A 26,337-nucleotide genomic window follows, 5' to 3' on the forward strand; every position below is an offset into this window, starting at 1 on the left:
AACATAGCTATGATGCGCCTCCCAAGCCAACTGGCCCGGGTGGAAGGCATTCAACACGCGTTATATGCAGACGACATTACAATTTGGACCAACAATTTTTTACGTTTTTTACAATTTTTTACGTTCTGGGCGAGCCGATTGAGACGCGCGCCGGCGTTTTGGGCTAGCCGATTGAGACGCGCGCCGGCGTTTTGGACCAGCCGAGTGAGACGCGTGGCGGCGTTCTAGGAGAGCCGAGTGGTACGCGCGCCGGCGTTCTGGGGATGCTATATAAACGCCACGCCAGAGCGCTGCGCCGCTTTCCTGCCCGTCTGCCGAGTTGGAATAAAGGCGTTCCAGACAACCTTCGATATCGCCGCTTGCTCGTCGTTCGTCGAATCGCCCGAAACGTAACAGCTGGAGGCAGCGGTGGGGATCGACGGCTCCGGGTTCCGCGGCGGTTGTCGGTGAGTGCCTGAAAAGTCTCTTTTGTTCACCAGGTAGCTTGAAAGATAAAAGTAGACTGTCACTGACTGGAAAGGGCAGTAGGTGGAAAGCAGCCAGATTTTTTTCCTCGTAAAATTGCGGTCGTAGGAAGATAGATCTCGGTGCGATTGTTAAGCCCGAATTAATGCTCTTAGCCGAAGAGTTGGGCGTAAAGGTGACGAAAGCCATGAGAAAGCCCGAGATCATCTCGGCCATTGAAAAGTGTGGCGCGAGCGCCGATGAAATATTAGAATCTTGGACCGAAGTGCAGAGGAAACGGAAGAAAGAAGAACTTGAGCTAGAAATGCTTAAGCAAAAAGGTTAAGAAGGACGAGAAAGCCATGGCGGTCGATATATCGACAAAATTGGACATGCGAAGTCTCTTGCAGCCGTTTTGCGTGGGGGGAGACATATAGGTCTCTACTTAGTAAATTTTGAGCGGGTGTGCAGAAAAGGGGGCTTCCTGGAGTCGAGCTGGCCACAAAGGCTTCTGAGCTTGCTGCCAGCGGAAGTGGCTGATGTTTTGGCAAGGTTAGATTGCAAAGAGGCGGATGAATACTCGTCCGTAAAAACCTGCTTACTGAAGAAGTTCAGGTTGCCCCCTGAAGTTTTTAGAATAAAGTTTCGAGAGGCAAGGAAACAGCCGGAAGAAAGCTATGCCGAGTTCGCTTACAAGTTGATGGGCTTTCTAGAGAGTTGGCTCCGTGGTGTGGACTCTTATGAGGCCGCGAAAAGGGGCTAGCGCAGATTGCACTTAAGCAGTTTTTCTGTTCTATTCCCTCAACCCTGAAGGATTGGACTCAGGACAGGCCAGATGTAAAAACCGTACAAGTGGCGGCAGATTACGCAGACCTGTATTGCTCCAGACACGGGAAAACGTTTAATAACGAAAAGCCTAGCTTTGTCCGAAGCCACGAGCGAGGAACGGCTCGTGCGTTCTCTAAACACGCAGAGCGTTCGACGCATGTTCCACCTTCAAAGGAAGCGTTGCATCCAGAAAAGCAAAAGCTAAAAACAAAGTCGTTTGATGCAAGAAAGCCTATTCTTTGCTACAAATGTCACCAGCCGGCTCATATGGCTTCAGGCTGTCGTGTGCCTAAAGTGTCACCGGTTAACTTCTTCATGGATAAAGCAGAAAACCTGCTTAGGCCATACTTGTACGACATAGAAGTAAATGGTCGGTCTTGCAAGGCTTTAAGAGACACAGGAGCGACACACGAGGCGGTTCATTCCTAGCTAGTGAAGCAAAGCAGACATTTGGGCTAGTTGGTGTGAATTCATGGTGGAAAAAACAGCACAAACTAAGACAGAAAACACAGAAAAGAGGGAAGACACTACATGCGCTACACTACACTACAGTGCTACAGCTACTACACTAGCTAAGACACTACAGCGCTTGTAGTGTCTTCCCTCTTTTCTGTGTTTACTGTCTTAGCTTGCGCTGTTTTTTCCACCTCGCTAGTGAAGCAAGACGATTTCACAGGCGACTGCGTGTGGGTTCGACAGGCCCTGGAAGATCGTGCGATCGGCTTGCCAGTAGCCAGAGTAAAACTAGAAGGGGCTTTCGGTGTAGTAGACAAACCCGCCGCGGTGGCTCAGTGGTTGCGGCGCTCGGCTGCTGGCCCGAAAGACACGGGTTCGATCCCGGCCGCGGCGGCTGAATTTCGATGGAGGCGAAATTCTAGAGGCCCGTGTACTGTGCGATGTCAGTGCACGTTAAAGAACCCCAGGTGGTCGAAGTTTCCTGAGCCCTTCACTACGGCGTCCCTCATAGCCTGAGTCGCTTCGGGACGTTAAACCTCAATAAACCAACCAAACCGGTGTAGTAGACACGGAGGCGGCAGTGTCCGACGGGGTATTGCCAAACTGCCCGTACGTACATTCTTTCGAACAGAACGGCAAGGCAGCTCGATGGCTCGGGCGTCTCGCTTGACATGAATCCCGTTCTAGTAGTCACTCGCTCCATGACGTCAGCGAACGGCTCTGAGCCGCAAACGCTCGCGACGAGGGCAGAAGCTGATAAGTCAGATAACGAAACGGCAGAAGGGATGCCGGAGGATATGCTCGAAGAAGCAGACGTAACCACGCTGGTTTCGCCGGAAAGCGCGAACTTCCGTGCTCTGGTAAATGTTGATAAGGCCACTCTTACCAGAGAACGGGCCATGGGCTCAACGCTAGGAAAATGTCGAGATAGCCTGGGAAAAAATGTAAAACCGAATATCTCGTTTCATGTGAAGAACAGTATTATTTATCGCCACTTTAAGGACAAAGGCGGGAATGAAGTAGACCAGCTGGTAGTTCCATGCAAGGACAGGCGTGACCTCTTGGAACTTGCTCATAAGGAAGGATGGTCGGGGCACTTAGGAATCACGAAAACGTAGTGCAGGCTATTGGCAGAGTATTATTGGCCCGGTTGTTTCAAGGAGATTGAGGAGTTCGTTCGTTCGTGTGACACGTGTCAGAGGACGGAACGTCCGAACGAGTGACGAAAAGCACCTCTTACCCTGGTGCCGATGGTGCTGGTGGTGATGTCTTTCATCGGGCTGGTGAATTACTACAATCAGTACATTCCCAGGTTCTCGGAAAAGGCGAGTCCACTTACGGATGCCCTCAAGAAAAGGAAGCCCAATAACATTGTATGGGACGATCGTAAGCGTCAAGCGTTTGAGTCCCTGAAGCTGGCATTGACACCTCAGCCTGTGCTGGGCGTGTTACTAAGCCAAGAAAACGACAAAGGGGAAGAACACCCGATTTTGTTTGTCAGCAGGAAGCTTACTTCGAGGGAACAAGCTTACAGCACAATTGAAAAAGAATAAGCTTACCTGGTGTGGGCTGTCGAGAAACTTCGCTGTTACCTTTTGGGCTCTGAATTTATACTAATTATTGATCATCAGATTGCTCCGGTAGAGTTTAACTATCCAGGAATATGCTTTTGTGGTGAAGCATAAGAGAGGTAAACTTCATGCGAACGCAGACTTCTTAAGTCGGGCGCACGAATAAGTACGCCATCTAGAGTTCTTGTTTCTTTTGGCTCATCTGCATCACTGTACATAGTCTCATCAGACAATCATTCATGCTTATTCCTCTTTTCAAATGTTCGCTACTAATATTTTTCTTTTAGGGCAAAAATCTGGTTGCATTTAGGAAGACTTTTGGATAGTATAATGAGGGAAACAAAGACATTTTCGGTGAACAGAACTGACATCTTGGGCACCTCGGTGGCTTATGTGGGGCTTGGTTGTTGTTTGTTTCCCCGTCTGCCCAGCCATCAGCCTCTTCCAAGAATGGGACACCGGTGGCTTCGGCCAGAGGTTCAAAAAGACACCGTCGGGGCAACCCTTGATGCCTGGCCAGTGCAGTCCACATCTCTTCAACGACACGGAGGCCGTCACAATGATGTGTGGGTGATTTCATCCTCGTGCTAAAACCCCCTCCTCTAGCTAGACCTCGGAACGGTGTGCTGCTGTGCTGTGCTGGTGCTTTCGTCTGTGGACTCCGCCGCACCAGATCTCGGAAGCACGATTTCAACAGCGCCGAAATGGTCGTCATGACTGTTATATGGAGCAGCGGTGCGTGTTGCACTCACGAACTACGTTATTGTCGACTTGCGACTGTGGGGGAGCTCTTCACAGCTGTTGGCATAATAGCGAAGAACTTGTTCAGTTTATGTGGTGCCCTTCTAAAAGGGGGAGGAGTTACGTTTTGGGCGAGCCGAGTGAGACGCGCGCCGGCGTTTTGGGCTAGCCGATTCAGACGCGCGCCGGCGTTCTGGACCAGCCGAGTGGGACGCGCGCCAGCGTTCTCAGGATGCTATATAAACGCCACGGGAGAGCGCTGCGCCGCTTTCCTGCCAGTCTGCTGAGTTGGAATAAAGGCGTTCCGGTCAACCTTCGGTGTCGCCGCTTGCTCGTCGTTCGTCGAATCGCCCGAAACGTAACAGACCAGTGAGGGGAGCCTTGGGGACATGGAGGCCTGCCTTCAGCAGGCCGCTTCCATAGTCGATGCGTATGCTATTGACTGTGGGCTCCAATGTGCTCCAGCGAAATCAGAGCTTCTGCATGTCAGAGCGAACCCAAAGGATAGGACAGCAATTCACATCTCTCTGTCAGGAGGTCCTATTAGAGAGGTGGAGGAGCTCCGTATTCTGGGCCTTTTCATTCACCACAGACTCTGACCGGACTCCAGCATTGTGAAACGCAAGATAGTAGGCGAACAGGTAGGGCGCATGATCCGCCGCGTTTCCAACAAGCGGGGTGGTCTGCGGGACAGGGACGCGCTTCGGCTCGTCTATACCTTCGTGACTAGCCGGATCCTCTACGCCGTGCCATATTTCCGCACTACTAGGCAAGACGAGGCGCGAATAGCCGCCATCATACGCAAGGTAACTAAGCGAGCCCTGGATCTCCCGGTGGCTGCCTCTAATGCCAAACTCAAGGCATTGGGGGTGCTTCATAACATAACGATCCTAACACGGATGGGCGATGCCCACACTGTGGGGAGACTTGTGATATCTTCCACATGGTGTGGGCATGTATTCAAAATCCCCACTTCCCCCCTTCCCCTACCCCTTCCAGAGAGACATGGGAGACGGCCCTCCTCAACTGCTCCTCGCTTGAGTCCCAAAGGGCTCTGGTGAAACGGGCGAGAGACGGGGCATTGTCATGCGGTGTCCCGAACTAGGGACGCCGACCATGTAGCGGGGCCACTCTGTGGCTCCCAAACTCTATTTCAGCAATTAAAAGTTTTCACCACCACCACCTCAACCGTGCTTTAAGCTACGTAGCGGTAATGACAGATGTGCGCTGCATGCGTTGGCATTGGCAACGCTGCGCCAGAAACGCGGCGCTGGAGCCATAGGCCATCGGCGTTCGTTGTGTTCAGTGGCGTTGGCGTTGACAACGTTTTACACTGCGATCATTTTAAGGAAAGGAAGTGCGCATAACTGGCTCCTGGGGTCAGTGGACGCCTGAATCGTGCTCATAGGTACGTGGGGAGATCAGAGAGAGAGATGTGGGCTGTATGCGTTGACGCTGACAACGGTGAGCGAACCCGCGATCAACCATTAACTGCCATCTGCCAGGGCGGCAGAGTGGGTGGGGACTTTAATGTAGATATAAAGACAAACAGCAATTTATTACCACTTATGCGGAACATCACATTCTTCCTTCTCGTAACGCCTTCCACGGATGTGACATCTTTGCTAAATACTTGCGCAGACCTCGTCTTTGACAACCAGGCATTGGTGCTGAAAGTCGAGCATATATCCATATATTCCTCCGACCCCAAAGGTTCCTTCATGACAATCAAGAACTGTTAGTGGAGTGTTTCTTGAAGAAGGAATATGACTGAAAATTTGTCTGTAACTGTACTTACATGTCTTCCTCGAATTCAATCTATCGAAAAGCTGGAACAGCTGATGATATGCGCTAAAATTTCGCATCACGAAGTAACGTAATCGTCGGCAATTTTTTTCTTCGATACCACGGTGATGTCAGCTGCGAATTTTGGGACCAGCGCTGCTGGTCGACACCGACTCCGGGTTTCGCTGCTGATGAGCCAAAGAATTCTTCGCATTAATATGTGCAACCGAGATTTTTCCGGTACTTGACTGTGACCAATGAAATTCATGTGGATTAAAGAGTGCATTACACTCGAACCCCCGTGCCGATTTTAGCTCCCTAGCTTGGGAGCTTTAATTGCGCGACGCGCAGAAATCAACATCATTATTTATGGAGAATATACAGTGTACGTTTTAAGAAGAGACCGAAAGAAGGCAGCATTGGACAAGAGAGGCACAATTTCGTGACATCCTCACTGAAGTCAGGATGTTTATACATATATTCGTGAAACGTACGACAGACCTATGTTTTTTTTTATTCGTTACCTTTAAGCGTGTACAATGCGCTACACGATTACCTAGTAGACAGCGCTTGGGATTTTTTTTTCCTGTCGGATGAACTACTGTACGGCCGCATCATTAAATTTTGTCTTTCAAAGGGTGCCACTTCTTTTTGCGTCTGACGTCGGTTCATGCCAGTGTACGGTTTTAAACAACTTAGAAGTTCTGCAGCAATACTAACTCTCACTACATTTCTTCGTCCGGTTTCTCATCGTTTCTGAGGCATTATTTATGAAATCAAATGTACATTTTGTGTCTCTCGCGACTAGTTTGATCTAGAAATTTTGCGTTGACATTAATTATGCTCTTCTCCTGAACAATTGGTGTGTTTCTGTCCGTGTTTTGTTTTTGCAATCGCCAAAGCATATTCAGAATGTATTTTGCGCGAACCCTTGCCACAGCCTCTTTAGGGCTCTGCCAGAGGAATGAACTTTTGGCTTGAGCATTCTCCTCGCATGCGGCCGATGTGGCTTTGATCTCCAGTTCCGCCGGACATCCAGCGTTTTCGAAATTGGTAAATTCTGGACCAATAATCAGGTGATCAGTTTAGGGCAAGCCTGCTAACAAAATGCTGTACCAGAGTTAATATTTGTACGAAGATAAACCAATATACTTTGGAAATCTTTCAACCCGGCGTGATGCACTGAAACTTTCTTTGCTGAATGAGGGATCGTCGCATTTATTGTTTGTGGTCGGCCGACACGAAAGCGTATAGACCGTTGTATTGGCGCTGAATGTACAAGTTGTCGCCTGTAATTGTGCTCGGGTTGATTACGGTGATAGAGACGTAAAGCTAACCTTTGATCTCGTTTCACGGAGACGATATGCGTCAATCATGGCATTTTTTATGTGAGCTTTCCTTGTATAGATAAACTTATCATCGTCATATTTGAGGCTAGTGCAGTATATTTAAGCAAACAAAATCGAAAGATCATCACCTTCACATAGTAGCCATAAAAATATTAGGGGCTTACGGCCGAAAAGCATTTCGAGCCACTTAGGGCTTCAGTTTCAGTTTATCTTCAATACACATGTGTATCAGATCGGCAAACGACATGTGGTGAGGAGAGCGCGAAAAAAACTGCGTGTGCTGTAGCCTCCTTAAAGTTGGCAAGATAAAGCAGAAAAACGGTTGGATATCATAAAAAATTACATAGCAGGTTGAAGACATTTTACCGTTGGAGAAGGCAAAAATGTAAACAATATAATGAAAAGAAAGGCAGGATGAAAGGGAACAGAAGTAAAAAATCTTTTACCCCATCTTAACATGACATGCAGGATATTCTGTGATAATAGGCTGGCGAAGCTTGGTCTGCTACATTATATCTTAACTCGTACGGCCCGTGTACTTGTTGCTACAGCATATATTTGGCATATATTATAAAGTGACCAGGGCAGGCTTGGGCATGCAATATGATTTCCTTGAAGCAGTGCTTTCAATATTTGCTTCTTTCTTATTAGCAGCTAACACAACCAATGGTTCAAATACCTCACGAAGAAAATTTTACTAGTCGTGGTATATTCATGTATTAATCATTCATAGAGACAAGCGAGGCGCTGTGCACTTTATAACGAGAACGTCTAGAGGTACGTGTATGCGTGATCATAGAGAGCTACACGTGGGGATGCTGCACTCGATGCGGAGCTAAATGAGCACTTAACGAGGTAACAGAATGTGAATGAAATTGAACAGAAGAGAAATCATTGCGTCATTTCATTCAGTGCTATCCTTCGATTAGACCTAAACAGAAGCTTGTCACTTTCCTTGCTGCACAATTGTTCACAAAGCACGAGGGCCGCTTCCGATCGGTGTACATTATCTTGTGCATGCGTTACGTAAAGTGAGATGGTAGAGTACCGCAGCACATCATATTTTTCCGCATAGTACGTTGTATGTGGCTTCGGCATCTTGCATGCGTCTTACAGCAAAACCTGTTAGAGGCTCATTCCTTGGGTTGGGGTTCGGCGTTTGGTACTGGAAGTAGGCGTAACAGCAGAGTGGTAAGACTATAGCCACACAGAGGATGAGTGATTAACGTGGACGGAAGAGGAGGGGGGTTGCACGGATGTAAGTCACGAAGCTACTTGAACGCGCAAGGACAAACCACCACGCTAAATGGTCCCAATCCAGTGGCTTAACTTATCACAGCCTAGCTCACTCTCGCTCGTAACTCACCTCACTGCTGTCACCAAATCCCGAAATACATATATGGCCCTCCTTTTTAGGAACCAGGCTCTTCCAGACCATTCCGAACATACCCCCTGCCATCTTACAGGTGACAAATCTTCCTTCTTGAAGCTCACGGGCAGGAAGAATCGCCACTAGAGGATCGAGAATACGTGAAAAATGTGAAGTGTGATCTATAATTGTTGGTAAGTGTATGTACCTCTAAAATTATTTTCCTAAATGTGCACGAAACAAAAATTGCTCAGCTGCTGCCGCAGAATCTTGCGTTACACAGTGGTAACCGTCCTGTGAGTTTCTGAAGCAGTTTGTAACAATATGCAAGTAGCGGTCTTGACTGTGCAAACCAGTAATCCTCACCGTCTGGTCGTGCACCTACAATGCACGGTACACACTTTTATTGCTACCACCGGCCCTATTATTTGATGCTTTCTGTTTTGGCGAAATGAAACGCCATGCCTTGACAATTTCGCCTAAAAGTATTTGTCGTTGCTCGGCTTGCTCACATGTAAAATTTTGTAAAATACCGCCCCCCCCCCCAAAAAAAAAAAAAGAAAAAAAACTTGGGGCCTTCTTAATCGCATTCTTGAAGAGTAAAATGCGAGAGCACTTGGACACGGTGGGCCAACTTTCAAATTTGGTAGTGCTCTACAAATGGTCCACTGGTGGTAACGTGGTGTTGATGGCGTCACGACCCTACCCATCACATTGGTAGATCTCAATGAGTCATCATACCCTTACCGATGCCGTGGCGCAGCAGTGAACCATTGCGCCACAGCCGCGATAGGTGGCTGCTTCCAAAAAAGCCACCGGTGGGGCTTGTGAGGCGCAGGTTGGTGTTGCCGAGCTCCCGTAGTGCTGATGCACAGCGTCATAGTGGGCAGGTGACAACTGAATTGAGTTTGCTAGTGGTAGGAAGTTTGCTCACAGTTCGATGGACAGGTTGTGCTGGCATCCCAAGGTCACGTGACCTCTCCCGACCGATAAGGGCATTTAGCGGGAAACTGGAAGTTTCGCGGTAAGTTGGGGTCTAGTGACTCTTATAACGTCATGACAATTTCACAAATTAGAACCTTTTCGTACAAAAAAGTCAAAAATTTTTTCCGCGACCACAACATAAATTTTATCGCAATAATAATTAGATCAAAGATTAAGATTTGCAAATAAGTTGAGCAGGACCACCGCAAAACGCCTGCCCTGCAGCAAACATCGAGCCCACGGTTCATAAAGGGGCTCGGAAACTCCTTACGAGCAGAGCGCATCCACTCGCTCGGTCTCTGCGTCGTGTTCTCATGTGTTGTCAAATAATACACTTCTACGCGCGCAGCCGCCGCGGTGGATCAGTGGTTATGGTGCTCGGCTGCTGGCCCGAAGGACGCGGGTTCGATCCCGGCCGTGGCGGTTGAATTTCTTTGGGGGAGAAATTCAAGGCACGTGTACTGTGCGATGTCATTGCACGTTAAAGAACCCCAGGTGGTCGAAATTTCCGGAGCCCTCCACTACGGCGTCTCTCATAGCCTTAGTCGCTTTGGGACGTTAAACCCCATAAACCAACCAACCAACCAACACTTCTACGCGCAGCAGACGACCCTCAACCAGGCGCGAAAGTTTGTGAGGTCTTTCCGGCGAGTTTTTCCTGCTCGCACCCTCATACGCCGCATCGCTCCTGCAAATACCATTTGAGGGACGACTGCTGCTTAGATTCTTTCAGACGTCAGGCAGCTACCATGGCCTTGACAAAAAGGCGGCTCAGCTCCGGCTGGTTAGGAACGCCCCCGGCGGTGGGGCGGCGGAGGAGCGCCGACCTTTTAATTGTGTGAAAAGCGACGTGAGGAGAGGGAAGGGAGCAAAGGCCCCTGGAGAAATTAAAATTTTGAACAAAAATATTTGAGCTACTATAAAGCGCATTACAAAACGTTTTGCTAGAGGATATTCGTGAATCGGCATCCTTTAACGTCGCAGGCTTAAAAAAAAATTTGATAAGAAAAGGTGCAGTACTGTTCCCGTTTTCGTCTGGCGGTAGCGTTAGGCGCGTTGTATATATCCGATTGCAAGCCTTCCGCAAAAAATTCCATTGCACAATACGCTCCGACTTTTTTGTACTTCTGAGAAGTTTCTCCTTTCTTTCTTGGGTTGTTGAGAACCCGAGTGCATTGAAAGTGATCGGTTTTGAACTCAGTTACGACCAAGGCCATCAACACGTCAACGCTGCAAGTGCCCACAAGACATGCATTCACAATCAAGCACTTTCAAGAAGTTTCCAGAGGAAACCGAGTGCTCTCAGCTTGCTTTTAACAAGACCTGACATGATCGGCTTGCGCGGGGACGGAGAAAGCGATTCGAAGTCTCGTAGGAGAATGTCAGTTTGTTCGATTAGGCCCTTAGATCGGCCGCGGGAAGAAGTTCATGGCTCTTCCTGAAACCTAAGCTGCCATGACCTTGCGCAAAAGGAGAAGAAGACACCATCCATTTTTGTGTGCGTACGGCTCTGCGAGAATATAAATGAGGAGCCGTTCACTTCCGTACACTTCCAGACAGGAAGAATCAACTATTCCAAGCATAGTTTGCTTTCGACTTTCTCGCCGCCTATATAAGGAGGCACAAAATAAATCTTGGTGACCATCTCCTGACAGAGCAGCTCTAGTGTACTTAAACAGGCCTGAGAAGCACAATGTCATGGCTGTGTGGCACCCCACAAATGTTTTCACCCTTTTTCTGCGTTGTTTCCACGTTTGCTGCTGAAAGCATTTCCAACTCAGTTTAAACGCTTCCCTGGTACCTCTATTCTTTCGCCTTTAGGAACTGCATTCATAGGTGTATTTGATACACTACTTGTCATAGTGGTGTTGAGAATATTCAGCATACGTTACGAGTAATATGACAGGCATATTACTTCCTAGAAAGATTTATTTTTGCGCGATGTACGAGACAAGGATGGCAAAGCCGTCACGCACGATGCAGTTCCTTACAGAAAAAATTGTGCTAAGTTGTTCAAGAGAGACTAGGACCGCCAAGGAATGTTATGACGCAAGCATTCGCTTCAGCCGTCTGTCCCTTTTCAGTTCGAGCATGCGGCTCATTTTAGTGAGTTGTGCAGATTCGCGCGGTATGTTTTCCACGGCTCCTGACACCTATCCACACAGAGCACTGATAAACATAGCTGCATGCAGGAATCAGATAACGCGCGGCACCTATGAGTCTAGGCCTACGGGCGCTAAGGCTCGGATTCCGGAGTGCTACAGTAAGCAGGCCCATGAATACGCTGGTTATCAGAGGGAGCGGCACGAAGCACAGGGAATTTTGCGGTGTTCCTCTCTGGCCAACTAAAATTACCTTGCCAGTTCTGTTTGTAAAGCAGGTGTTATATCCTACTGCATTAGCGACTGTGTATGCTATACATGTCAATATAGCCGCCGCGGTGGCGCAGTGGTTATGGTGCTCGGCCGCTGACCCGAAAGACGCGGGTTCGATCCCGGCCGCGGCGGTTGAATTTCTTTGGAGGAGAAATTCTAGAGGCCCATGTACTGTGCGTTGTCAGTGCACGTTAAAGAACCCCAGGTGGTCGAAATTTCCGGAGCCCTCCACTACGGCGTCTCTCATAGTCTTAGTCGCTTTGGCACGTTAAACCCCATAAACCAACCATACATGTCAATACGGGCAATAAATCATAGTTTTTTCTTTAAAAAAAGAGGCGTGCCTTTTATAGGTGAGCTCTTGCTCGGGTTATTACGCAGGTGATCATTGCAGTAGTCAGGCAAGGGTAGGTCAGCAAATATCTCGGGTTAAAGAAACGTACAAAGCAGTTCTGTTCTCTATATGCGAGAGTAGGTTTTGTTCCGTTTTCATCTGCTATATCTAAAGCCGCTGAATTGTTGTGCCCAAGAGATATCTTTAGCGCAGCATTTCACATTAACTGCGCTCAGATATCATTACACCTCTCAAACTATGCTCAATCATGTACTAAAATGGATTCTTTTGAGTAACTTCACTTCTTATGAAAGAGCCCTAGTTATGTACGGACGATATATGATGAGCAACTTGTTGTATAGGCTCAGTTGGGTCTGGTACAGGATATATTTTAGGAACACAGAGCTGCTGCCTGTAGCCTGACCTAGGCGAGCGAGAATGATGATGACGATGATGTCCTCAGGCTTAGTGGCACATGTCCCTCGTGCGCGCACACTTCGCTGTCGTCGCCAGTAGAGTTACTGTATATGCTACCAAAGGTAGCAGAGTTGCGCGTAGGTCCGCCATCTTGCCTGCCAAGCAACCGTAGTTATGCGGCGAAGCCGCACTCCGTTTCTGTAGGCGACATGCCTAGAGCATGACCGATCGACCGTGGGCGCTTTTACGAGGTTTTTAAAGCACTTTTTCGATGGATCGCAAACAAAAAGCATCTAAAAAGCTGACTGCGTAGCCCAGTAAACAAATGTAGCCAAAGAAAAACGGCGCTCAAGCGCGCGCCGTGAGCTGCGGCAGCAAGCGATTCCCACAGTCAACTTCCCCGAACTATTTACCTGATAACCTAAGGGCAGACTCAGTATTCTAAATACGCCGTGCAAATGCAGCATTCATTCATCTTTGCGGCAACCTTTATTCACCAGACCTGCGTTAAAAAACCTGTTTATAGTCTCCTTTACTAAATACGAAACCCTGCAAAAAGTTATGAGCCGGAACTATAAAAAGGACAGTATAAAAATCAAAAATACAGTTTACTCGAAACTGGATGAACGTTACCATCTGAAGTAAACAATCAGATGCCTAAACATGTTCCCCTTGATTAAAAATACTTTGCTATTCAGGTTTTATGCCAACAGGGATAAATACGGAACGCAGAGCTCTATTTTAGCGTTTCTACAGTGTACACGAAAAAGCGCAGAGCCGCAAGTCTAGCCTGTTTTCGGTAAAGAAACCTCAATGCAAGTTTTAACAAAAAAAAAGGCGTGAGCTACGCACGCTAGACACCCCACAGCAGCGAACGTAAACAGCCGTTGGATAGTGGATCCGCTTCGAACTTGGCCGGCTGTCAATCCAGTTCGCTGCAGCGGCAGCCGGCCTACGTCATCAGCGCACGTGTTTCTGGTCCGATGGGCAAAACATGCACCGTACCGAGGAGGCTCTCACAGGGAGAAGAAAGGCTGCAGGGCGTCTCGAATCGGGGAACAGAGGCGGCGGGGGAGCACTCGACACCGGTAAAACCGGTTCAGAACCGAAAGTGGACGATTTTGCCCATCGAGCGTCGTCTTCTCCGCAGTGCATGGTTGCTTGGACCCCACGTGATGGCGCTCTACCAATGGAGTCGCGAGCGGCGTTTATCAAACAGACGCGCAACTCTGATACCTTTGGTAGCATATGCAGTAACTCTAGTCGCCAGGCGCTCAGAGGGACCCCTGGCGGGATGTTTTTTCACAGGCCGGTGCTCTTTCTGGTTGTCTGCTACACACTTCGACAGCCTTGCGGTTGCTCTCTTCACAACGGTTTTTGTGGACAACTTATCTAAGCTCTGGCTTTCTCTGCGCCCATCACTAAGCGTACATTGCCAGGTCTCCCGTCTGTGATACGTCTTAGCAGTGACAGGCTTCTTATCGCTTCTACCTTTGTGGGGCGGTATTTCTCAAAGCAGTAGGTCACTCTAGGAGAAGCACTAATCGGTAACTAATCGGCTCATCGGCAGAATTCCAGGTTGAGTGAAATTTTACCGCGTACATTTGTAGTAACAGATATCTCGCAGTTGTTGCTGCTACAGGTATCACTTCACTGCCACTGTGCAAAAAGAGTGTCAAACACAGTCACATAAAATGACAACAACACTAATCATAAATATGCAGGAAAGCTATATGGAAAATGAAGGAGCTTTAAACTCAGGGTAAAAAAGACACAGGGAGATAATTCGATTTATTGTTGTTATTGTTACCGCCTAATTCAGCCTTGCGCCCTTCATTATTGACCAACGTTGTATTGTGATGCATCGTTTTTCATTTTATTGTATTGCGTTATGTTTTGTTGTATTAACGTATTATTCTCAGTTGCATTTGCTTTGTCCCCCCCCTTATGTATTGCCTCAACAGAGGCCTTTAAGGGTAAAATAAATTATGATGATGATGAATGATGATATTCAATCGAAAATAAGCAGGCTCTGTACTTCCACAGAAAATCAAAAATAGAGATCAAGAACACATCCTTTTATGATCATTCAAAGCGCAGCGTCCTGATTTTCCAAGCGAGATGCGGGTATCCCAGAATGCGAAGCTGCAAAAAACATTTGGCCAAGGTGATAACACACGAGCGCTATTTGATAAAGCTGCAGAAAAATCTCAGCATATATATTTTCCTGGAATATTGCAGCATCCATTCAGATGTTGATGCATGCAGAGTAGCTATCCACGAGACCGTAGCGGTTCTAGGTTTGAATGAATCTGCAGCAGAAATTAGTGAAAATTGGCTGGAGGATAGACGCTCGAAATGCAGGTCATTCACCTAAAGATACAAGGTCACGATTCAAAATTGACGCAGAATACAAATAAACAAAACTATTTCAGAAACAAAGGTTTACTCGATGGTGCCTTTAGCACATGAATAAAACTAGTGCGAAGCAGTTGAAGCCATCCTGAAGTGCGTGGGTTCCAGTGTTGCCAGCGATGGCACAGAGGTTGCGTATCGCGTGGCTTCGAAATATTAGCACGACGTTTGGGTTTTAAAGAAATTGTTATCAGTCTTTACGATACGAGAGAGAACCAGAAGGAAGAATCCAAGAAACAAAAAAAAGCAGAACAAAGGAAGGACGTAGAGATTTAACAGTTCATGCTCGGTTGGCTGTAAGGTACGGCCAACATAAGTACGCTTCAAATTAAAAGGTTGGAAAACCATCGCAGTAGCTTAATTGTTCCAGTACCGTACGCCACATGCGGAAGTCGTGATTTGGTTCCCACAATCGTCAAGTAGTTATCTGTCTTCTACTTTCCAATTAATTATCTTTCCGGTTAGAAGCGATAACAATAATATTTTTCCCTAGATCAACACCGTAAATGGAAGAAAGCATTCGAATCATTTCCCTAGATTCAACCAGTATTGGCTTCACTCGTATATATGTATAGAGGAAGATAGAGAGAGTGAAAGACTGCTGGCCACTTCTCTGCTCACGCATGCTTTCACATGTACAAATTTTCACAGGGACACATAATTACTGGCTATGCGATACCATAAGAAGCTGTTGACGACTTTAGCGGAAATAAGTCATATACGTTGTGGTGACTTGCCTCTAGCCGATGGGCGAAATTTATCACCGGCTACTTATTTTTTTCTCCATGTGGCTATGAAAGCTGTCGCATTTAAAACGAACATCTATGATTCTAAAGCGACATGCTCCCAAGAAAAACTCAGCAAGACTGCCGTGGGTAGGGCTCGAATTCACATCTGTGTAGAAACGGAACACGATAACGGGGGAAGTGAAAACCCGCCCCTCAAGCTTGTGGCTTGGCAGTGTGATCTGTCGATATACCATGACCATTCTGGTATTCGTACTCGGGCTTCCACGAATGAATCGTGCTCTCTAGCGACTTATTGGGGGCACGTGTCGTTCGTTTGCTACCTGAGCTTCTTTATATGAATACCAGAAACTGACTCTATGGCTGTTAACGCACTTGCTCCTAGATTTGTCCTAGTTCCCCTTTTTTGTATCGGTACTGCTCTTCCCGGAAGCGAAATCTTCCGGCATATTTCGCATGCAGGTATGAAAAAAGAAAAACATGGTAATACACATGACGTTTTTGTCTGGTGCACTTCACAGAGTCTGATATTTGCGCTGTGTGTTGCCTGCTAAATGCACTTCTCCTTATCCAGGCAGTTTGACACAAACTGTTTAGCAATATACATGCCAGATGTCATAATTCATAAACAATCTCGACGTGGGAAAAAATGGATAAAAATGACCATCATATTTTCTCCTTGAATATTGGTCAATAAGACTGTCCGAAGTTCATAAGTTAGAAAAGAAAAACTTGTTTATAAGTTAAACTCCAGAATGCAGAGACGTCCTTACCACTGCATGAAACTAGTAGAAACTAAATTCAAAACCCGAATGGCATGACAAGTGGGGTACAAAGTGTGCAATACAATACAGTTAACCATAAACGCCCCATCCAGTGGAGGGAACGCATTCAGGATTACAATGGCTTCATCGAATATGAATAGCAGGCACGCGGAGGCACACTCACCACAAGACTTCCCACCGGGCCTGCATGCTCAGCAGAACAAGGCGCCATGAAACAAAAACCACTGCACGAAACCAAGAACATGGAAGGCACTCTCGGCCGCAGTATCTCGCTCTCAGCTGAAACACACCGTACAATAGGAGCAGTATTGCTACCACGCCCCATGTTACAATCCTAGGTCTTTGATGCGCGGGCTGTTAGCGCCTACAATCGGGCTATGAGTAGAGACATGAAAAATTGTCCCTCTGAACACCCAAGAGCATTGGGGCCTCGAGCAGCGTAAACAAGGGAAGTTTGGGGAGGGGAGTATTGGTCGAAAAAGGAGGATCACATTTATTCCTTTACGAATGAGCCGAGAATTCCTCGCTTGAGTACGTTATTCCCAGCTGAAAGCGAGAGGTAAATTCAATAACGCCAACAGCACTGGTGAGTGCTGAGGCCGCTGAACACGTAGTTGCTGCAACAGGCAATCCACCGCAATCCGTTCAGATTTTTGACGGCCCAAATATTTCGCATCAAAAATATGCAGGGTGAGCAAGGGTAGGGCAACTCTTGGTGTGCGAAACGCGCGCCTAGTGATTTTTGCCGCGTGGCCTGTGTTGAAATTAATATGACGGGTGCTCAGAGTGTTGCTCAATACTTCGATGCATTGCAGCGCTTCGGCTGATTCGCCGTCGAAGCTTACCCATCCAGCAAACAGGGAAGATTGGCACTGATGTTGTGATTATTCACATGGAGATTAATGATTGCGGCGTGCCACTGAATCAGGGGCAAGTAGAATACTTGCGTGACGTCGCCAGCTGAGGACAGGAGGCGCGTGACGGCTCTACGGATAAAGCCTCGAAGCCGACCTAGATTCTCTATTGGTATGATGTCAGCCTTCTTCAGTTTGGTTTCCGGAGTAGGGTGGGATCACCTACTCGGTTTTGGGGCATTATTTCGCTGCAGCTGTTGCGCATACGTCTTACACAAACGCGGCGCGAGGGGTTGCCCTGCACTCTTGTTTGATGGCAGCGAACTCTGATTTTATGGCTAGACGTGTTGAACACGGAGCTTGCAGGGATTTTGACCTGGCTTGGTTCTGTGGTTGAGGTGATTTCGACAGAAGGGGGCATTTGAATTCAGTTGTATTATGATGTGGACGCTGTAATCTCAAATACCTGTAGAACCACGACTTTTTTATCGGTATTATCAGTGCACTATACATAGCTAATCAAAACGGCGCACCACTCTATGAAATACTTAACTGTAAGGTACGATTCGTAACATAAATTTGCACATGCGACTATTGCGCATTTGCGAAATTGATTTCTTGAGAAACGCTGTTTCAATTGTAAACGAAACGCCGCTCTTTGCTAACCAGAGATTAGCGTTTCAGTCGCCTCGAACAGCGTCAGGCAGAATGGCCGTATTGCGCAGACGCTAGCACATATGGCGCCCAAACAATGACAGTGAAAGCACAACAAATGTAAAAAACAGGAGACAAGAGCTACGGTTGCACCTCTCCCGCCCGCATTCTGGCGACTCGGCTCCTTTCTTCTTTGCAAGAGGCAACGCCATTTACGCTGCGTGCTATTAATCTTCCGCTCAGCTTCTAAACCTCTCTTTTCGCCTGCGTGTTGGAGGTTTTTGCACGCATACTTTTCCTTGTATTGTTGCCCCCTCACCCCGATACACCCGTCTTGCAGCCACAAAAAGGCCGCTTGACACACTAAACAACGGCATCGTATCTGTCTCCGGAGCTGCTGCGCTCTTTTCGTTTGCTCGGCATCCGCCCGAAAGCAAACGACCCACGAGGTCTGAGCGTCCGTCCATCCATTCGGCGTATTTCCACCGTCAAATATTTTTTTCTTTGTCGTAACTTTGCCTCGCCACAGGGCGTGCTGTCAGGACTTAGGAGGCGCCAGACTTGCAACTTTCGCCTAGAAACGCTGCCCACGCCAAAGCCGAAGAATAAGAGGTAATCCGCGTGTGTGCGACCGCCGCTATCATTGCAAATAAACTCTATTTCAGACCGTGCTATGTACAGAGGATTCACAAGTGCACGAATATCTTTTATGGCCTAGTCTGCAGCTGCATTTACTTAGAACCACTACTGTGCACTGAGGGCAGACTTTCGACACATATCCCGGGTTCACTCTCACCATCTCGCCAGACTTCCCATTGCCAAGGTAGCCTTTGTCAAAAGATTGGAGCCCAGGGGGTTTTCTTTTGAACCACACTGTGTCGTTCTTAATGGATCTCTAGCGCTCCAAATTTCCTGGACATGAGAAGATTTCTAGTACTGCCTCCTGCAATAGGTAGGACTTCCATGAATGCTCCTGGAGTCCCAATATAAAGCTTGGAAGTGAACCCCCTGGGCTCTAAACTTTTGACAAAGACTGTACATGGTTTACAGACATAACTGATGCACATCACGCCATTCTGCCGTCCCAGTTTACACACGCCTATAGACCATCGTCGCCACTTTGAAGCCGGCACAATCCCCGTGTACTTCTTTCAATACCTGGCATCAGGAAGAAGATTGACTTATCGCCGATAGAACTAAAACAAGCCACTTTTGAATATTTCCTCGAGCCCCATGCAAATCGGGTGCACGTCTACACCGACAGCTCAGTGAACTCTATCAGTTCTTCAGGTTCCGTGGTCGTCCTCGCAAGGACTACAGAAATTGGAATTAGGATAGCTCACCACACTTCCTCGACGGGTGCAGCACTCACCGCTCTTCCTGTCTCCATTGAACACATCAATCAGCATCGCCCTCAGCAGCGGTCTATTTTCTCCGATTCCAAAGCTTCCCTCCAAGGCCTACATACAAGCTGCTCTTCGCCGTGGAGCCCATGAACAACTGCTCTCGGAAAGTCGAAAACTACAGCACTCTGCCATCAATAAAGGACATGACGTTATCTGCCACTGGATACCGGGGCACAGCGGCATATCAGGCAATCACTGCGCGGATGAAACCGCGCGAAGTGCTCACCACGACGGCGATTTTGTGTCGATCCCCATTTCGCGATCAGACGCAGCGTACAGGCTTCCCGCTCTTGCGTGGGACCTCACGATTGCTGCGTGGAATTGCGACCAATTTTCCAATTCATCGCGCCGCTGCCGGCGGCGCGATGAAAATGCAGACCGCCGTCGCCTGCCTGCAGCAAGGAGCCGACGGCCACGTGCGAGAAACGCATGCGCCGAGAGAGATGCGGGGTTTACCATTTCCTTCGGCTCTTCGAATGAAACTGCTGTTTGATCTCTCAAAGCGACGAGTGAAAGAGCAAAACCTTCTCTCCCCGCAGCCTGTGGCGAGACGGAGAGAGAAAAGAGAGCGAGGATTCGATTTTTTTTTGTTTGTTTCTTGTTGGAAACCATTGGTCCCGAAAACGTTATACCCAGTTGCCTTTCTGGGACCAAAATGCATTAATTCGTTTTTGTTGCTGCTTAAAACTCGCGAAAAAACGTGTCTAAACCTTTAGTGGGAGCTATGCCTTTTTGCTTGTGTTTCTACGTCTTGCCTCTATGGTCTGAAAACGTTTGATAAATGCTGTAGTGGGACTTCGGCATTCCATCCTTTTTTTGAGTTTGTGAGGAGGTTTTGTGTTTGTTGGGATTAGATTGGATTAGATTAGATTGGATTGGACTGGACTGGATTGGATTCGATTGGATTGGATTCGATTAAAATAGATTAGATTAGATTAGATTACATTGGATTGGATTGGAGTGGAGTGAGTTGGATTAGATTGGAATGGATTAGATTGGATGGGATTGGATTGGATTGGATTGTATAACCGATGCATCACCACAAGTCTAACCACGAGCACCACCACCAGCTACACTACCAGCTGAACCATGGCGTAGGTACGGATATTGCTTTCGCAATTACCGGGCTTAACCAAGCTAAGCCACAGCGAATTTTTTTAGCACGCTAGCACTTACAGTGGCCATTCCCCACAATTTTACCCTTGTCTGCCTCTTTGTGTGAAGCCGGTCTTGTGGCAGGCTGCTCATCTGCCCAACGCTCAGTGGGCAGGTAAGCAGCCTGCACACAGTGTCAGGCGGCAGCTCAATCAATCATGAGAGGCTGCTCGGAAAGAGCAGCATAACTCAACCCAAGAAACCCAATTCCCCTCGATGGCAGCACCGATGCGCCACTGCGCATTACCCAGCTATATGCGCATTACCCAACTATAGCAGTCCGAACAGTTGCCATCCGTGAACACTGAATCTGAGGACGGAAATCGAAGTGAAAACAGCACCGCTGGCGCACCTAATTCGCATTTGGCCTAACAGAGCAAATTGACCATCATTTCCTTCCCGTCCACCGCGGTGGCCTAGTGGTTATGGCGCTCGGCTACTAAGCCGAAAGACGCGGGTTCGATCCAGGCCGCGGCGGTCGAATTTCGATGGAGGGGAAATTCTAGAGTCCCATGTTTTTTGCGATGTCAGTGCACGTTAAAGTACCCCAGGTGGTCAAAATTTCCGGAGCCCTTCACTACGGCGTCCCTCATAGACTGAGTCGCTTCGGAACGTGAAACCCACATAAACCAAACCAAAACGATCCTTTTTTTTAATTTCTTCATGTGTCCTGAACATCGGTGAGGCACAAGAACCATTGGGTAACGATGCAAGCAATACGTACAATGTAGCATGGCTTTATTTATTGTTTTGTGTTTGTAAAATATTTCTATGAAGCAATGTCGAATGGTTGGTAACAAGTCATATAATACATATTGTGTTTGAAGTCCTCATTCTCTCTCTTTTTGTTGCCCATAATTGCAGCGACCAAGGGAAAAATCTTTGGAAACTAGCTTTACAACGCATTTTATTTTACAAATACACTGGCGTATATGTTCTGCTGCTCCGTCGCTCATACGACCCAGCTCACCAGCATGCCCATAAAAGAAAACAGAATTTGTAGCATCAGACATCCTACGCGATTGAGGAAAATCAGTCTGAAGTGAACGGAGCTCATTCGCTTCTGTCAAATGAGTCGAGCCGTACAAGACAGTGTCCTGTTGAAAAATACATGACAAACACTTCGCCTCGGCGCCAGGTGAAGCGAGTCACAAGAGAAATGCATCTACAGAACGCATGAAAACCCAATATTTGGACGTTTGTTGCAGCCAGACGGGCGGCAAGTACGAATGGGCCGGGCTTAGCTCCGAAGTAAGCGCAGTCTCATTCCACCATCATGAAGTCCTTAAATCGGCGATAACTCCTTCGAACAAACACATACCGCTAACTCGAAGTGATTGGCATGTGTCAGTTTTTGAAGAGGCACGGATAACAGTTATTTCAACTGTGTAAAATAATCGCTAACGCGTCTTGATTAGTCCGCTGTGTCTTCTTGTACATATTTCTTGCTGCGACCATTACGCTAAACACGAAACAAGAGTGAATTCTTACAAACGTTTCAAACCACAGCAAGGTTATGGAATCACTATGCAGTCCGCAACGGTGGCTCAGTGGTTATGGAGCTCGGCTGCTGGCCCGAAAGACGCGGGTTCGATCCCTGCGGCGGTGGCCTTATCATATCCGGTCGAAGTCAAATTTTGGGGGTGGCCCACCTAAATTTTGAGGTCACCACTGTGTTGGCCATGCTCAGTTAGCTCGGAAAGCAATTTTTGTCAAATTTGGCCGAAGCCAAATTTTGGGGGTTCAGTGGGCCAAATATCAGGGGTGGCCCACCGAAATTTTGAGATCACCATTCAGTTCGTCACACTGAAATTAGGTTGGACACCTTTCTTAGTGAAATTCGGATGAAGTGAAATTTTTGATCGCCCGGTGGGCCAAATTTCGGGGGTCGCCCACATAAATTTGGGGGTCACCATTGAGGGACCGTCCTCATCGCTGGTTTCGTCCTTGCATTTACCCTCAAGTGTTGCCCCGCCGCGGTGGTTCAGTGGTTACGGCGCTCGGCTGCTGACCCGAAAGACGCAGGTTCGGTCCCGGCCGCGGCGGCCGAATTTCGATGGAGGCGAAATTCTAGAGGCCCGTGTACTGTGCGATGTCAGTGCACGTTAAAGAAGCCCAGGTGGTCGAAATTTCCGCAGCCGTTCACTACGGCGTCTCTCATAGCCTGAGTCGCTTTGGGATGTTATACCCCATAAACCAAAGCAAAGCCGAATCACTATACGAAAGAATGTTGTGCCCAGCTGGTGTACGGCTAGCTCTATTATAGCGGCACTTAATCTTTGCGAAACAACTAGCGTTGTTTCGAAGCAATTTTTATTGTGTTTTGTAGGAGCAGCTGGTCAATTCCTGCAGGTTTTTCAATCGCGCTCGGTAAGGCAAATTCACGCTCCAAATTGATTGGCACACCTTTTACTATTATCCGGCAAGGAGCATTGCTTTGTAATTTTTGGGGAAGGGTGACACATCTGGCTTCGAAAAATAGAGCAATTGGGCTGGGGGAAGGAAAGTTATTCCTATATTATGTGCTATGCATGCGATATACTTGGACATTGCTCTTTTACTTGCGCACTCTTTTCCTAGGCAGCTGCAGTTGATATCCGTCCTAACTTTATAAAATGAGAAATCGAGACATCTTTTTCAGAGCAACTGAAATTAGGGAAGTAAATAACCTTCCACAGAAAAAGATCAGCAAACGAAATGCCTAAAGCAAAACTGACTCTTCTGATGTAGAGTAGGTGAAACAAAAGGAAATTTGTAGTGAAGTGAGGACCATGAACACTAAACACAAATCTATCCGATTGTGGGTTTGAAAAAGGACAGACACCGTTTCAATACCTACACTCTAAGTATTTACTTCGTAGCTGGAGAGTAAAACAGGTTCAACTGCTGATTCTATACCCATCGCCAATTGAAGACACAAATGCTTAAGATGACTACATTTTATTCACGTCCGGAACTGGTTTTTTTCGTCATGTCAGTAAAAAATTTTCTTTTGGAGGTCAAGTTCTTCTTAGAGAAAACCCTGATAGGATCTACGTGTGGACTTGTCCACCAGCCTGGTACCTCGGATGCTCCAGGTACCTCGGATGCTCCAGAGTAGGTTTTTTGCGGGTGGTCACTAACAGCAAGTACCTGAAAGCGCAATTGAAAGCGCGTTTGCTTTCGTTCCGCAAATTGCGCAGAGATGAAAGCTGATGGAGATGACGACGAGCAATGTGTTGCAGAGTGCGACAGTGTGTTGCAGCATAAAACGAGGCGCGATCGCCGGTGCTGATATCATAGTGCTTTCGTGCAGTGGCCAGCTATGCTGGCCTGCGTCGCCGTGGGTTCGGACCCCAGTCGTTGCAATATAAGTGCGAAAGCACTTTTCTGATGGGAAAACCCCGATCGAGACCTTGCGAGAATTGTTGGTTTGAACCAAGTGAAATAAATCAATAAATTATATCAAATAAACGCCCATAACTGGGATTTCAAACCCGCGGTAGCGCGAACAGATCAGCTTCACTGACCACTCCAAGAGAGGACTATGCTACCGCCGCAGCCTAGCAAGGCCCCTGTTAAACCGCGACACGCTCACGCGCTGTGCAGTGCACATCGTCTTCTTCATCAATTAATGCTACCAGAAAAGTGATATTCGCGTTTTGAGCTATGTGTTGATAGTTACAAACAGATGTGCTATGCATGTGTTGTGCGTGGACAACGTTGTGGCAGAAGCATGGCACTAGAGCATTACTCGTTGGTGTTGACAAAATTGCTGCACAGAGCTGCAATGGAGCATAGGCATTGGGTAAATTGGAACTGACGAAGAAAACGTTGAAGACGTGCATAACTGCCTCCCTACGTCAGTGTACACCTCAGACGCGCTTTCAGGTGCATGGAGGTGGTATGCACTTGGACAAAGAAACTGTGCATTCGCACAATATTTTTTGGTCACGAACGCTAAATCACGAGCCATTTATTTACTTTATTACTCCAGGTTGGCCAAGGTCATCCTAATTCAAGGTCTCGTTTATGCCCCGGAATTTCCAGCATCACGTCCCTAAATACAAAGGCTTCACCACACACCGGCATTTTTCAGGTTAGAAGACCATTAGTGCTTTTGCGCTAAAAGGCGCACAGTTGGAAAGTAGTTTTCTGCCATCCATCGACCAAGCTGGGTGATGGCGCGGCTGCGATAGAATGCCCTTGGCGCTTGCATGTTCACGCTGCTTTTACATGAGTACAACGAGATAAGTGGATTGTGGCTAGCCGTGCGCACCGTACTAAGGACTGTTTTCTTCTCTGCCGTGTTTCTCATGCGCTTGCCGGATTGCTGTCCTGTTCATAGCATTCACGCGCAACAAGCCAAGCATGCCGCGCTTGTGGAAAAGATTGTTGGTTATTATTTCGCATGAGGTCGAAAAACGATTCCTGAGTCTATATCTCAGCTGACTCAATTTCGGAGTGCTCCGAGAACAACTAAAAGAAATATGTGCTAAATCTGAGATCGGGCTTGCGGCCACAACGTCAGTTCCCGTGGTACCGCTTGCTGCTTTGCTATTGCCAAAAAGCTATAAGCAAAAAAGTAAAAATAACGCAGACGTGGCTGCTAATGCAAATTTGTACCTCACCTGTGCACCGCGTTAATTTACGTTTTCTCATTTTTAAGGAGCTGCACTTTTCCTCACTTTGGTGCTGCAGGATGTAGCAGACGAATTTGCCGTAACACGTGCCTATCGTGCCAAAGAGCAAGAAAAAGTGTTAAAAGCTTCTCAAATGAGGGTACTCTGAACATCACTGAACAAAGACGACGCGCTGATACGGACACACTCCGCGTATGCTGTTATTGATTTTCTATTAGCCGAGCCTATGTTGGGTGAGACGCCCATTGAGCGCGAAAGAGGATGCGAGCCAAGAAAAATACCCTCTCTTCCAAGTTGCAGAAGCGCCGATTCCTTTTCCTTTCTCCGCCATCACAGGAGGCTCTTCTCCGCTCGGTGATGCCCATCTAAGCGGCACGGATCGACGCGCAGGGTAGGAATTGCCTCTCAGGGAGGAACATCAAGATCACTCTTGTTGAACCAGATTCATGCACACAAAGAGAAAGGCAATGACAGCGTGCGATAAATGAAAAAGAAACACAGCATCTCTTTAATTATAACCTTAACTGGTTTACAATGTCTGCCAGTTATAATGGCAATTTCTTCTGTGATGCTTTCCTGCTTCTTAGATACAGAAAACAGTTAGGGCCACACTGAATCTCCACCTCGAAGGTATGACATGACAGTGTTAATGATCAATTCCTATATCCTTTCTTTTCAGTACCTCATTCTATTTGTCCACACTCATTAGCTGACATCAGTACGCATACTCGACCGCGTATCACACCATCACACCATTACAGACACAAAGTCTCTCTTTAACCGAGTCGAATGAACGACCCTTGTCCGAGGTACTGCTACGGGGTCAGCCAGCACTAATATCTACCATACAGTCCTTCCCCGCCTTCCTGCGGGTAAGCTCGTCTTCAATCCCGTGTTTCTACTTGAACACTTTGCTGGACGTTCCTACCTTGCCCAGGACTTTCGAGATGTTTTTCGTTCTGGCACCCATTTGAGAGATGTCTCATGTATGGATGGTTACCTGCGAGTAAATGATAGCAAGGGCAAAACTCGTTAAGACCAGAGAAG

At 47.5% G+C, this 26,337-nt stretch overlaps 2 long non-coding RNA genes across 3 annotated transcripts in view; both read left to right on the forward strand.

The window, feature by feature from the left end:
• Positions 1-206: 206 nt before the first annotated feature.
• Positions 207-26,337, forward strand: part of LOC149361109 (uncharacterized) — a 31,829-nt gene continuing 5,698 nt past the window's right edge. For both annotated transcript variants that reach the window (XR_016288908.1, XR_016288909.1), the window contains exon 1: positions 207-446. This is a non-coding gene — a long non-coding RNA (uncharacterized LOC149361109). The remainder of the gene's footprint in view (positions 447-26,337) is intronic.
• Positions 3,175-26,336, forward strand: LOC149361110 (uncharacterized). The gene is made up of 3 exons (XR_016288907.1): positions 3,175-4,034; positions 24,645-24,746; positions 25,627-26,336. It is a non-coding gene; the product is annotated as an uncharacterized LOC149361110 (long non-coding RNA).

The sequence above is a fragment of the Amblyomma mixtum genome, chromosome 2 (genome assembly GCF_055824585.1).
Source record: "Amblyomma mixtum isolate Tamu chromosome 2, ASM5582458v1, whole genome shotgun sequence".
In the NCBI taxonomy this organism is placed as follows: Eukaryota; Metazoa; Arthropoda; class Arachnida; order Ixodida; family Ixodidae; genus Amblyomma; species Amblyomma mixtum.